Genomic DNA, 14,602 nt, shown 5'->3' on the forward strand with positions numbered 1-14,602 from the left:
GCAATATTAAAATGATAGTGTGCTATGGCAACTGTAAGGTAAGAAAAAAGTGGAAGAGTGAAGAAAAAATTCACATGTAACAAGGATTCTTTCTCTTACTTTCTCGCTCTCTTTTTCAATCTCTGAGACAAGCATCATCATATACGTATAATATACTATAACCATGGTCTCTGTTAGGTGGCATGGTGGCTTGGTGGTTACCACTGTTGCCTCACAGCAAGAAGGTCCTGGGATTGCGTGCCACCTCATCCTTTCTGTGTGGACTTTGCATGTTCTCTCCATGTTCACGTGGGTTCCCTCTGGCTTCCTCCCAGTTCTAAAGACATGCGGGTTGGGTGAAGTGGAAACTTTAAATGGCCAAAGGTATGTGTTTGTCTTTATATGACTTTGTGATAGACTGGCATCCTGTCCAGGGTGTACCCTGCCATTTCCCTGCACATGATGCATGGTGTTCTAGTGCTGAGGATCCCACCAACTGGACAAAGCCAAGTGGATGCCCATGTATGGCCTGGCTGTACCAGATACACGGACACTTTCAGCAGGAATGGATAACCGTTCTGCCCTGGATAGTTGCCAGTTTGGCCTGTAGACGGTTCTGTAGGGTAGTTCACAGGACAGATGTTGTGGCTTGGTATAGCAAGAGGGTTCAACAGATAAAGTGTAAGGGCCAAAATGTGTTCTGTTTGCTAGTCATGGCATACACTTGTCCAACCATGTAGTTAATAATCCACTTGACGACCACTGTAAAATTGAAGAAAAAAAAAAAACCCCAAAGCAAAAAAATAAACTAAATTATTTTATTCCACAAGTATCGCAAGCGGTATTAATCCACAGAACCATCTTTGTTGGATAAAAAAACTAAAAATGACAGGACACGAAATGAAAACTGTGCGATTCCACAGTTGGACTAACTTCCATAGACTTTCAGAATTCAACAGCTCCATCTGAGGGCCTGCAGGAGGTTGTACGGTGCCTCCAGAAAGTATTCACAGCGCTTCACTTTTTCCACATTTTGTCATGTTAGCCTGATTCCAAAATGAATGAAAATATTTTTTTCCTCAAAATTCTACACACAATACCTCATAATGACAATGTGAATTTTTTCATGACTTTTGCAAATGTATTAAAAAAAATTAAGAAATCTCATGTACATTAGTATTCACAGCCATTGCCATGAAGCTCAAAATGGAGGTCAGGTGCATCCTGTTTTCACTGATCATCCATGAGATGTTTCTACAGCTTAACTGGAGTCCACCTGGGGTAAATTCAGTTGATTGAACATGATTTGGAAAGCCACACACCTGTCTACATATAAGGTCCTACAGTTGACAGTGCATGTCAGAACACAAACCAAGTCAAATGAATTGTCTGTAGACCTCCAAGATGTCTCGAGATACCAATCTGGGGAAGGGGAAGGAAACATTTCTGCTGCTTTGAAGGTCCCAGTGAGCACAGTGGTCTCCATCATCCATAAATGGAAGACGTTCAGATCCACCAAGACTCGTCCTAGAACTAGCCGCCCGTCTAAACTGAGGGATTGGGGAGAAGGGCCTTAGGAAGGTGAACAAGAACCCAAGGGTCATTCTGTCAGAGCTCCAGCATTCCTTCTGTGGAGAGAGAACATTCCTGAAGGACAACCATCTCTACAGCAATCCACCAATTAGGCCTGTATGGTAGAGTGGCCAGATGGAAGCTACTTCTTAGTAAAAGGCACATGGCAGCCCACCTGGAGTTTGACAAAACGCACCTGAAGGACTCTCAGATGAAGAGAAACAACATTCTCTGGTCTGATGAGACAATTTAATTGTCTGATGAGAAAAAGGTTGAGCTCTTTGTCAGACATCATGTTTGGAGGAAACCAGGTATCATCCCTACAGTGAAGCATGGTGGTGGCAGCATCATGCTGTGGGGATTTTTTTCAGTGGCAGGAACTGGGATACCAGTCAGGATTGAGGGAAAGATGAATGATGATGAAAGATGAAAACCTGCGCCAGTCCATGACAGTTCATCTTTCAGCAGGACAATGACTCTAAGCACACAGCCAAGATATCAAAGGGGTGGCTTCAGGACAACTCTCTAAATGTCCTTGAGTGGCCCAGACAGAGCCCAGACCTCAATTCAATTGAACATCTCTGGAGAAATCTGAAAATCGCTGTGCACCGACTCTCCCCATCCAACCTGATGGAGCTTGAGAGTTGCTGCAAAAAGAGGAATGGGCAAAACTGCCCAAACATAGGTGTGCCAAGCATGTGGCATCAGCTTGTGGCATCAGACAAAAAAAAAAAAACATTTCCCATGTTGTCATTATGGGGTGTTGTGAGTTGAATTTTGATGGAAAAAAATGAATTTACTCCATTTTGGAATAAGGCTGTAACATACAGCGCTGTGAATACTTTCTGGATGCACTGTATCACTTCAGACTAGCCCAAGAAACACACAAAAGACTCAGGGCAGAAGATCTGCCAGACTTAAAAGCTGTGTCAGGGCTCACGAGGTGTGAGATGTAAGACGGAGTTTGACTGACGAATCCTTTGAAGATGAAGAGGAAAATCTTGGTAAACCAATTCCTCAGTTCCACCAGCAAGCTCTTTGCTTATGTCCAATAAGAAAAGTGATCTTTGCTTACAAATATTTGGTAACCACTGTTATGTATGTTGCCATAGTTACATGCGATTTTTTTTTTTTTCCAAACCAATAAAGTTAGTAAAACAAATCATTGTATGTGGTTGTTGTCAATGAAATAATTTTTCTTGATTGTGCTGAATGGAAAGTGTGTTCAGATTAAAACCACTGGCCTTCATGTAAACATTGGCAGAATTTGAGTGTGTTTCTTGAAAAATGAAATTCAGACAATTTTTTCCTTTTTTCCTCTCACACATGAAGCATTTTATGGTGCACCGAGTTTAATGGAGTGTAGTGGCAGTAATGACATTAACTGTGCAGCCAAGAAAATATTAAGATCGGCTTAATCAAAAGCATTACAGGCATTTTATAAGATGCTTTCCAATAATCAAATACAAGCCCATATTTGATGTAAAATTATGGTAATATTTATGAAGAGATTATATGACATTCAAAGCACTCATTGCAATTTGTTCTGCCCTATTCTCTATGCAGAAGGAAAATAATTTCCATTAGTAAATTACAGCCAAAATCACACAAACTGCAATGAGATTAAAAGGAGACTTATTGTTTTGTATGACCACAGAGTCCATTTCTGTTTTGTAAAATGCGTGTATGTGCCTTTAATGGGAAAGTCAAACTAGGTCACTCTGAACACTTTTAAAGTGTTTCACATGTGAAGTGGAGAATAATCAAATTTAGAGACCTACTTTTTTAAAAATGGAAAATAGGCTAGAAAATAAATTATAAATCCTTCATTGTTTTGCTGCCAAACAGTAACAGTAAAACTGATTTTCTCTTTTTTTGATCTGCTTACTGAACCCTCTGTCAACCTCTGCCTGCTGCGAAAGGTCAGGATGAGCTTTACATGACAGGAAAGGATGTTCAGCTGCACAATAGACTGCCTTGACAGAGATGAAAAGAAACTGACCACCAGGCGGAAACTTTCATCATTTAAGTTCTTTGATGCCAAAAATTGCAAGTTTCCCATTTCTAAACAGTCTGTTAAACCTTTTGATTGAGCTCTCAGTCTGATTTCATGCACGGGTAGGTTCACATTCTTGCAAATAAAAAGAAATAACGAGGAGTGGTTTGATGATGATTCAATCTTTTTGACAGTACATTGGAAAAAAAATGAAGCATGGCCTAAATTCTCTTTTAGATTTAGTCAGAAAGCAATTTCTATGGACAATTTAGTTGAAATTTGATGTTTCCACAATAGTGGCTGGTTTGCTCAAGCCTGATTTGCTGATGTCTCAGCAAAGAAGTGCACTTACAGTACAAAACAGAGGCAATGCAAAATGTATAACAGCATGCAATTGTCATTATTTTTTTTCTCCCCACTGAGCTGAAAGCTCAATAGCCAGGATCTGCTGCTCTGTCTTTACATGTCGTAATAAAAGGACATATTGTGCATTAACACTTTGAACACCTCGACCACAGCGTGATTGTGAATGAATGGTGACCTGTTTTCTCACAAAAAAGTAGGGCAAGGCCACTGATCTTCAATACCCCCCCACCCAACATGCATTTCTAACGTTTCTGTGTAGGCTCTCAGTTGTCCAGGTGGATTCCATAGTAGAAAAGCTTGAATCTTCGACTGGACTGGGTTGCTTGACGCGTGGACGTTTCGCTTCAAATCGCAGAAGCTTCCTCAGCTAAAATTCTTGCTCTGGTAGTCTGACTTCTGTCTTGACTCTTCTTCTCTACAAGAGACTTCTGTCTTGATTCTTCTTCTCTACAAGAGACTTCTGTCTTGACTCTTCTCTACAAGAGTCAAGACAGAAGTCCAGAAGTCTACCAGAGCAAGAATTTTAGCTGAGGAAGCTTGTGCAATTTGAAGTGAAATGTCCTCACGTCAAGCAACCCGGTCCTGTGGAAGATTCAAGCTTCTCTGCTATGCATCTCTAACATGACTACAGTATATAGATTTTTCAGGTGATATAGTGTTTATGTTGTTACTGACCTAGTTGACCTATTTTCCTGAAAATAATAGAGAAAGGCCACCAATCTTCAATCCCAATATGCATCACTGACAGCAAAACATCTTGGCCAGTACTTTAACGTTTCCCATAATGCCCCTGGCGGCCCCTGTGGCACCAGTAGAGTTCCGGCGTCTCACAGAGCATGTAAACAATGGCTAATGAGGATGTGGATGACGAAGATCCAGCAAATTCACAGGCGATTATGATGATGAAACATTCTCCCAAGTTGAGAGGGTTATCTAGAGGAGGTGTAGCACCTGTAATGAACTTCTGCTGTGCCCCAATTTTGTGTTGTTGTCCATACTTCACAACGCTTGTTTACATTGTGCCATGAACCGGAACTCTGCTGAAACTGATCTCTCGCGTGAGTCACGGACCGCGAGACTGCGTGAGATTGACAACTGCGAAACATCGAATATTGTGTTTAGTTTGCTGTTACTGACCAACTAGATCTAAAAAGTGTTTTAAAAAAAGTCATTCAACAGGGCTGTGTGACCAATCTTGAACCTATTTGAGGGATCCTAATACATCCTAATATGAACACACACACACGGAAAGATGATGATGACAATATTGTGTGGGCTGTCAGCCAAGGGGTAAAAACTAAACTGGTAAAGTTGTAAAAAAAAATTATATAAAACACACACACACAACAACAACAACAAAATCTTGGTTAAAGCAGAGAGGTTCCTACGTGTAAGGTTGCATAACTGTAGAACTTTGAGGCTGTTTCACATTAAACCCAAAGCATGCTTAAATGTAAAAGGTACATAATAATTAGAGTATGGCCTCTTTAAGATATTTTACTTCAAAATACTTCCTGACCTGTTCATTTGTTTTGTGGAATATTTTGGGGAAACAAACATCTCTCAAACCTCTGAAACCAACTTGGCCTTGATGCTTTCTTATATGCAATTTGCTGAACAACTGTTCGGGTTTTCCACATTCACACGTGCAAGGGATGTTCACACACACTGCAGCACCGCAGTAAGATATGTGGACTCTGTCTAAATAAAGAAACAGATATGCTTTTTTCAGTGGCCCCCTCTGCGGATCCTCATTCACATTTTGATGTTTTGTGGGTGAAAAGTGTGACTCACAACCATCAGTAGCTGAAGGCTTTAACTGCTTCTCTACAGGGAGAGCAAGAGGAGGAGGAGGCAGAGGAGGAGGTGCACTGAGCATGCTCAGTTGTGTCTCGGGATTAGAACGGAGCTCTGCTGACCTTGAGGGTGTCATATTGATTGCTTGACGCTGAGCTGTGTGCATGTGTGTGTGTGTGTGTGTGTGTGTGTGTGTGAGAGAGAGAGAGAGAGAGAGAGAGAGAGAGAGAGAGAGAGAGAGAGAGAGAGAGAGAGAGAGAGAGAGAGAGAGAGAGAGAGAGAGATGGAGGTGTAGAACTCCACCAAACAAGGAGAAAAGTGAAACCGTCACTAACGATGAATCATTGATAAGTGGCAGAAAGTGGAACTGCCTCCTCATCTCTTTCTCTATAAGTTCATTTCCTTTTTGGCTCACTCTGATAAATGTTTTATTGAATTATTTTATATAATGTATTTGCCTTGGTTTATTTGTTGGTTAGCCATATCACTCAGTTATTATTGTTGAAAACATGCACAGTACAGACACAAATCTGACAGACTGGTTTAGTTTGTTCAAACATTTGTAACTACTTTTAAGAATGTCTCAATTAAGTTTGTTTGAACTGAAATAAGATCTGAATGATTTGAGTATCTGTAGATACCAAGTCCTGTTCCCATACATTATTTTAATAATCCAGTGTGTAAATTTAACAGGACAGCATGGTGCCTCAGTGGGTACCACTGTTGCCTCACAGCAAGAAGGTCCTGGGATTGTTTTCCACATGGTCCTTTCTGTGTGGAGTTTGCATGTTCTGCTTGTGTTTGTGAGGGTTCCTTCAGGGTGCTCTGGTTTCCTTCCATTTCCAAAGCCACCCAAGCTAGCTGAATTGGTGACTCTGACCGTAGGTGTGAGTGTCAGTGTTTTTGTCTGTCTATATGTGGCCCTGCGATAGACTGGCAGCTTGTGTAGGGTGTACCCAAAAAGGTTATACGAGGTCTATTAGACAATAAACCGACCCTTTTATTTTTTTTTAACTATATGGATTTGAATGACGTGTGATTACACCAATCATGCTTGAACCCTCGTGCACATGCGTGAGTTTTTTCACGCGTGTCGGTGACGTCATTTCCCTGTGGGCAGGCCTTGAGTGAGATGTGGTCCCGCCCTCTTGGCTGAATTCCTTTGTTTCACACGCTGCTCGAGACGGCGCGCGTTGCTTTATCAACATTTTTTCTGGACCTGTGAGGAATATCCGAGTGGACACTATTCGAGAAATTAAGATGGTTTTCGGTGAAAGGTTTAACGGCTGATGAGAGATTATGGGGTGTTTCTGTCGGTGTAAGGACTTCCCACACAGCAGGACGTCATGCAGCGCTTCCAGGCGCCGTCGTCGGCCTGTTTCGACCTAAAAACATCCTAATTTAAGGCTTAATTCACCCAGGACGTCGTGAGAGAACAGAGAAGATTCAGAAGAGGCCGGCATGAGGACTTTATGCGGACATTCCACTGTTTAAGGACATTTTTTAATGAAAGACGTGCGCGCAAATTCGCCGAGTCGTTTCCGTGACGATTCGGCAAATCTGTGTGCGCCGTGACAGGAAAAACACCTCCGTGTTGAAAACCATTTGTAAAATTCAGGCGGCTTTTGATGGCTTTCAACAAGTGAGTAACTGAGAAATTGTTTAACAGCTTGGGAATGTTCCAACTTGCCCGTTAAGGTTTCCAACAGAGGTGTTTTTCCTATCGCGACCCTCCGCGGTCAGGTCCGGCCCGACATGCGACTCTGCCCGCACGTTCTTTCATTACAAAATGTCCGTTAACAATGGAATGTCCGACTTCTTCTGAAAGTTCTCTGTTCTCTGACGACTTCCTGGATCAACAGAGCCTGAAATGTGGAAGTTTCAACTTGAAACGGCGAGACGCTGCCACCTCAAACCGCAGATCGCCATCAGGCGCCGTGGGCCGTCCTTACGGCGACACTACCAGACCAAAATCTCTCATCAGCCGTTAAAATTTTTACCGAAAACCAGCTGAATTTATCGAATGGTGTCCACTTAGTTGTGCCTTACAGTTTTGAAAACATTTTGATCAAACAAAGCAGCAGTCTCTGAGCCATTCCTAAACAATGAAAAAACGACGAGAGGGTGGACGACTCCTCACTCAAAGACTGCCCACAGGCGAATGACGTAACCGACAGGCGTGAAAAAACTCTCGCATGCCCACGAGGGTTCAAGTATGTCTGATGTAATCACACGTGATTCAAATCCATATGGTTTTTGAAAAAAATAATAAGGTCGGATACTTTTCTAATAGACCTCGTATATCAGAACTAGAGACCGCAGTCGCACTGAGCTGTGTCCCGGCAAGAAGGCGTGGTCACCATTTCAATTCTGGGGAACTTAGTGATTTGCGCCCATAGACGCTAAGTTAGTGTCATCAAGAAACAGGTATGCTAATACCTGTTGCTAATACCAGTATGGTAATATGTTGGCAAAGCCACAAACAGAGGAATAAGGGAGACAACATTTCCTTCCATAAGTAAGTGGTTTTGGTTATTCTTGTCACTTTGTCCATGTCATTTGGTCGATAAACAGCTGTATGTTTCCTGCCGTGCCTGTGTTGTCCGAGGACACGGACCATTAACTCTACATTTATGTCTAGTTGATATTGTCCCCTGCTAGACTGATGTCTAGTTAAAATACTTGTTGTTAGTGATTAAAATTGTTTGACGATTTTTTTAAAATTTGCACCTTAGAATAACCGAGCCATTGCTCAGAGATTATAATGACCTGCAATGTGCCACTTACAGTCAGACCCACACACTGACTTCATGAATGAAACTCGGTCAATAAAGGACAATTGTGTAAATATATATATATACATATATATATATACATATATATATATATATATATATATATATACTATATATACATATATATATATATATATACGTATATATACATATATATATATATATATATATATACGTATATATATATATATATATATATACGTATATATATATATATATATATATACGTATATATATATATATATATATACGTATATATATATATATACGTATATATATATATACGTATATATATATATATACGTATATATATATATATATATATATATATATATATAATATGTATATAAATGTATTGTACTGGTTTTAGGAGCTGCGCTGCGCTGAACACAGCAGCAACTGCAGCTCAGTTCAGCAGCGCAGGTGGAACAGATCAGATCTGTGTAACTTTCAACACTAATATTGGGGAATGTGAGGTGTCAGAGTAAATTTAATACTTTCCTTACATAATTTAATGTTATTTAATTTTACTGGCTCGATATCCAGGTCAGAATGACATTTTTGCGAGCGTTTTTCTGAGTGTGTTCAGTCACGAATCCCTATTGAAAATGCATTAACATTCGTGCACGTTGTCAATATTTTGCCTGGTTGGGAGGCGTCATGTCGCTGTCCATGAAGGGACATTCACGCTTAGTAGGCAGCATTGGGAGTGCGGACTCTAGTTCTCATATATAACCTCTTTGGGTGTACCCTGCTTCTCGTCCAATGACAGGTGGGACAGGCTCCAGCTCTTCTGTGACCCTCACACAGAATAAGTGGGTATAGAAAATGAAAGAATAAATTAATAACAAGCAAACAAATTGATGTATTTTAATAGGAACTTATCAATCCCACTTAGTACAGCATTGAAGTATTATTCACCTTGGGGGGGGGGGGTGTTGAAGATTGTGTTTTACTTCTGCTCACTAGTTAAATATGTGGTATGATGCAAGAGAAAGTAGTAGTACACATTCCTGTGCAGTTAGGGGCAGTAATGTGCCAACTGGTATTAATGTTGTCACAGCTTGCCACAACAGTTCCATGTCATATCTCCTACAGAGTTACAAGGTGATCATATATTACAGCAATGAGATCCGTTCAGCTCCGAGCCTGACACATGCAATGACGTGTTACTGTGCATGAGACCACGGAGAGGCGCAGCTGCCCATATATATATAGAGATATGATGGAGACAATAATTCACATTATTTACGTCACCCATGGGAAGGAACATTACAGTACCCATCTGTACTGTAATGTCTATTGTGACTATAACTGCCTGTTCAAATTTGCGGTGATGTGCACACAGTAGTGCATGGTGCTTTCAGTTTGATAGCCGCTGTTCACATTCATTGTACATGATGAGACGTGCGACATACATATCAACAGTTCCTTTGTGCTCTGGATGGAGGGGAGGGGGACATCAGAAGTGGACATTATTATATGTGGCATGTGTAGGTCATACTGGCAGGCTTTGCCGTGACAGATCCATCTTGAGGTTCCCTCGTACGTGCTCAAATCATTTCGGATCCTGTTTTTCCGCCATCAGAATATGTAAATTGTGGTCAGATGGACCGCCGTCGGATAGGTGTCCCATCTCGACGGTGCCCAGAGGGTTTTGAACAGGTGCAACACACTTGGGGCCACCAGCCGATTGGGACCAACTGTATGGACTCTCGCAGATGGCTCTCAGAATGTTTTCGAACTGCAACCGGACACTTTTCGGATGTGGGCCGAATAGTCATTCTGACTCCATTCAGCCTCATTCTGGCTATGTGTGACAGAGGTATTAATATCCACTGTGACGTCTCAGAGACGTTTCCAAATAATTTTAACATCATGAAAGACAGACCACAGACTAAATCCGACACTCACCAGAAAAACAAAAATAACCCTTTTTCTTGTTCTTCCAGTTTTATTGGTGCAAACCAACACGGTGCATTACCGCCACCTACTGTTTGGGTGTGGAGCATTAATGGATTCTGACGTATGCTATCAAAACTAACCCAGAAATGTTCACCACGTAAGTAAAAATACAGATTTCCGGGAATTTCTGGAAGACTTTCACGGATTAAATACTTTTGTGTCTCATCTTCACCCAACATGTATTCATCTGTGCTTCTTTACTCACTTTTTACCGCCTCACCTTCCTCTCGTTCACACTGTCAAATGTCAACCTTAATATTTGTGCTGTCTTCCTCTTTCTCCAGTTCACATTTAGTGCTTCACTTTCAGCCCTTCGTTTTATTTCTCTGTCTTGACATTTCTGTCTTGTTTCTGCTTCAGAACGTAGAATTATATTGACGACTGCTTCTTCACAGGTGCTTCAAGGGCACAAACCTGTAGCTTTTACATCTGTCCCCCTCGCTGTCTGATCAGTCAGTACAGAAGAGTTGTTACTTGTTATTTGGTGGTGCCTTGACCTGGTCTATTTCAGCTAACATCCTAACTTTGTCCTCTTTGAAGTGCAGTAATTCTTTGTTTTATCTTCATTTTAGGGGGGGTGTCAAAAAATGTGCTGTCATTTTTTTGAGTAAAGGAACAATTACTGACACTTGATTGAACTTGGCATCATGCCCTTTCATTACACATGCTGCACTGTGAGCTGAAATTTAGCCTGAGTGGATATTTGGTCCAAGATGGTTTGTTGTAGCTGTGACTCTCTACTGCAAAACTACGCACCATAAATGGTCAAACCAAACCAGCAAAGTAAGACTATGTAAATCAGGAGGATTCAGCCAAATTCTTCAATTTCTTGACAAAGAAATTGACACTATTAGTGAGACATGTTTTGGCATTGATGATTCTCCCCGGAATTAGTACAAGTACATTACAATGCCAGCATGACATGAAATATGACGCAGATGGCATTATAAAAATTTGGGGCACAATGGAATTCATGCAATACATGCATTTTGGACTGTGTGTGGCAGCTGGTAGGTTTAAAGTTTATCAACATTTTTTTGAACATTTCCAAAAGCTTGCGATAAGTCTGCGCCTATTACAACCTCACCGTGATGGAGACTGTTACCTGTGAGACTCAATGTTTGTCCCAAATGAATGCAGGCTTTTTGTTACAAGTGTAAGGGGGGCCTAGTGTTACAAGTTGGATAGTTTAAGGAATGGTAAATGGACTGCATTTATATAGCACTTTTCCATCTACATCAGATGCGCAAAGCGCTTTACAATAATGTCTCACATTCACCCCAATCTGAGGGTGCTGCCATACAAGGTACTCACTACACATCAGGAGCAACTAGGGGATTAAGGACCTTGCCCAAGCGCTCTTACTGATTTTCCGGTCAGGCTGGGATACCCTGGTCTCAAGCCCAATGCTTAACCACTAGACCATGACCTCCCAACAATGAGACGGTGTTTTTTGTGTAAATACATCTGAAACGATGGAGTTGTCTTATATTCATGGACTAGACTTTTACACATCATATACATCCACAACAGTAGGTGGCACCAAATGGCCGAGAAAAAATGTGCAGGATCTAAGCAACATGTCAAATCAACATCTGGAAGTAAGTGTTCATGTCAGGTGCGTGTGTGTGTGTGTGTGTGTGTGTCTGTGTGTACACATAGTGGTTACGATATTATGTAACTTCTGAAAATTATGGGAAACAACATTAACAACATAGAAATTAGAGATATTGCTGTGGTTGTCTTGTGCACAGCCAGCTGCTATGTTCACCATCTGAGTAAAGTGCTCCCCCCAAAATGAAGAAGGACTACCATGTATTTATAACCATTTGGACTATAGACCTTATGAACAATTATCAGCCACGATGGAAAAAAGATGTTCCAAGCTCCAACAACTTCAACATAAAGTGTACCAGGACAGCTTTGTTTCAGGTGACCTGAGCCAAAGTGCTACAAAGACTGAGATTTTGAATATACCCAAAACTATTGAATTGACATAGTTTTGTGTGGGACCTTGTTGTGTGACGCCAGCTTTACCATGACCCTTAAAGTGCATATCTTTGGTGAAATGAAATGGTAAATGAACTAATTAATTAAAATGAATAAAGAGTTATGAAAATATGGATGTTTTGGGTTTTATTCTTGGTGCCTTCCGTTGTGAGATATTAAGCAATAAACATGTGGAATTTAGTTTGATTTCATCTGCTACCTGAAAAGCTCAGAATTAGAATTTTGCTGGGAATCTTGATTTATATGACATCGCATCGGCTTCCCCACTCAAAGCGAACTTGGCAAGTGAGTTGAAGTAAACAGGAAGAAAGGAATTGACACATGAATTGAACAAGACGGCTTCATTAGCTTCTCGTAAAAATGTTTCCAAGCTAAATCCAGCAGGTGCAGTGTTCACTGGGACATGTCAGATGAAGAACTGGACAAGCTCTTGTCACGATTTTGAAAAAAGCACATGTGTGTTTCCATAAACTACTCTGAACTCAGTGAGTCTTGCAAGGTAGAGGGAAGTGCTGGGTCTTGCCGCCCTCCACTTTCTGCTCCAAAATGAAACACCTGTCTAACTTTATGTAAAATATCAAATGATGTGAATCTATTGAGGTGTCATATAAAACAAATAATGAATGTTTTCCATTCATGAAATGGAAATAATATTTTGATGTTAAGATGTTAAGCTCTGGTCCCACCGAATAATGAAAGATAAATAATGAGCCACGTAGCATGTTTTTTGGTACAGTCCAGTTATTCAACAATCATGGGAGAATAGTGGCTCTGAGAGGCTCTTAGAGGCAGAATATTTGGCTAACAAGGCTCATCTCTGAGCGTGGCGCTAATTTCAAGAAGTTCAAAATTTAGCAACAACAGCGTGGGGCGGTTTGTGTACGAGGTACTACGAGGACAAACGAGGATTTTAGAGGTATGTCTGTAGTGAGGACGAGGCTGTTAAAAGCCCTGAGTACCTGGTGGCTACGAGGACAGGACAGGCTATTTTGGCTCAGCACTCTTGCGCACTTCATTGTGACAATTCCACCTGCTTTGTGCACTGGACACTGTATATAAAATAATTATTTTGTAGCATATTAATCATTTTCTGTCAGGGTTTGGATGTTGAAAACACCTCTAATCGCTTCTGGAATCACAGAGGATATTTGAAGCTTTTTTCCTGTCTCTGTCTTGTGTGGTGAGGTGGAGGACATATTTGGAACAGCCTAAAAGGTCATTCTTTGTAATGTTTTATTTGTAATAGCTTGGTAAAACAGTTGCATGTTCATTCCTTCTTTATAAGCAGCTGTAAAAGTATGTTTATGATAGATTTAACATCTTGTTATAATGGATCAGATAAGGTGCACTCTGTGCACACTGACGCAGTGACTCCCACTCAAGATGAGCATTTATGCAGAACGCCAGCGCACAAAGAGTGATTTTGCAGACATTAACGGAGAAACACAAAGTTAAAAGTTGGATACGCTGTCAAAATGACTGTAAGCTGCGGACGAAATAAAGCCAGCGAGAAGAAGCATAGAGGCGACTGTCCAGGAACCTGTGGTTCGGTTCTTGCTAGTCTATGGATGTGTTTTGTGTCATATTTTTGGGGGCAGAAGTGATCCACAGCGGCCACCTCATTGTGGTGTCTTTTTTATTTAGTCACAGAGAGCTGGGTGAACAGAACTGCTGCATTTAATGACACTGGAACATAGGTGAACAGCAGCCTGGTGCACAGATGCGCACACCGGCCGGACTGTGCAGGAGCGTCTTTTTTTGGACTGCATTTAAAAATGTGACAACATCTTGAATGGATGCTGTGAATTGAAAACCCACACTTTAAAGGGACCAAGTGTGGGAGGGCTGGAGGTTTGGACCAAACCCATGCCTAAACATGCACCAACGTCACGTTATATGGCGCTATATGAATCATATGTGGCTTGACATGGATCATATGTGGCGACATGAGCCATTCCTGGCTGGACGGGACTCAAATGACAGGTCGGTCACAGCTTACTAGAGGCTGATACCTGGAACATGTGAGGTACAGAGAGGCATATAGAGGCACCTTAGTAGAGGATACATGAGATACGTGGATCATTCTTCGAATAATCGCCGACACACCCATGTGTGGCTCATT

General features: G+C 41.2%; 1 protein-coding gene and 1 long non-coding RNA gene across 3 annotated transcripts in view; one reads left to right on the forward strand and one right to left on the reverse strand.

The window, feature by feature from the left end:
* Positions 1-14,602, reverse strand: part of ntrk2a (neurotrophic tyrosine kinase, receptor, type 2a) — a 274,950-nt gene that overhangs the window by 181,193 nt on the left and 79,155 nt on the right. The window lies entirely within an intron of this gene.
* Positions 5,622-6,002, forward strand: LOC117510646. The gene is made up of 2 exons (XR_004560777.1): positions 5,622-5,888; positions 5,966-6,002. It is a non-coding gene; the product is annotated as an uncharacterized LOC117510646 (long non-coding RNA).

Source organism: Thalassophryne amazonica, chromosome 5, assembly GCF_902500255.1.
Source record: "Thalassophryne amazonica chromosome 5, fThaAma1.1, whole genome shotgun sequence".
NCBI lineage: Eukaryota > Metazoa > Chordata > Actinopteri > Batrachoidiformes > Batrachoididae > Thalassophryne > Thalassophryne amazonica.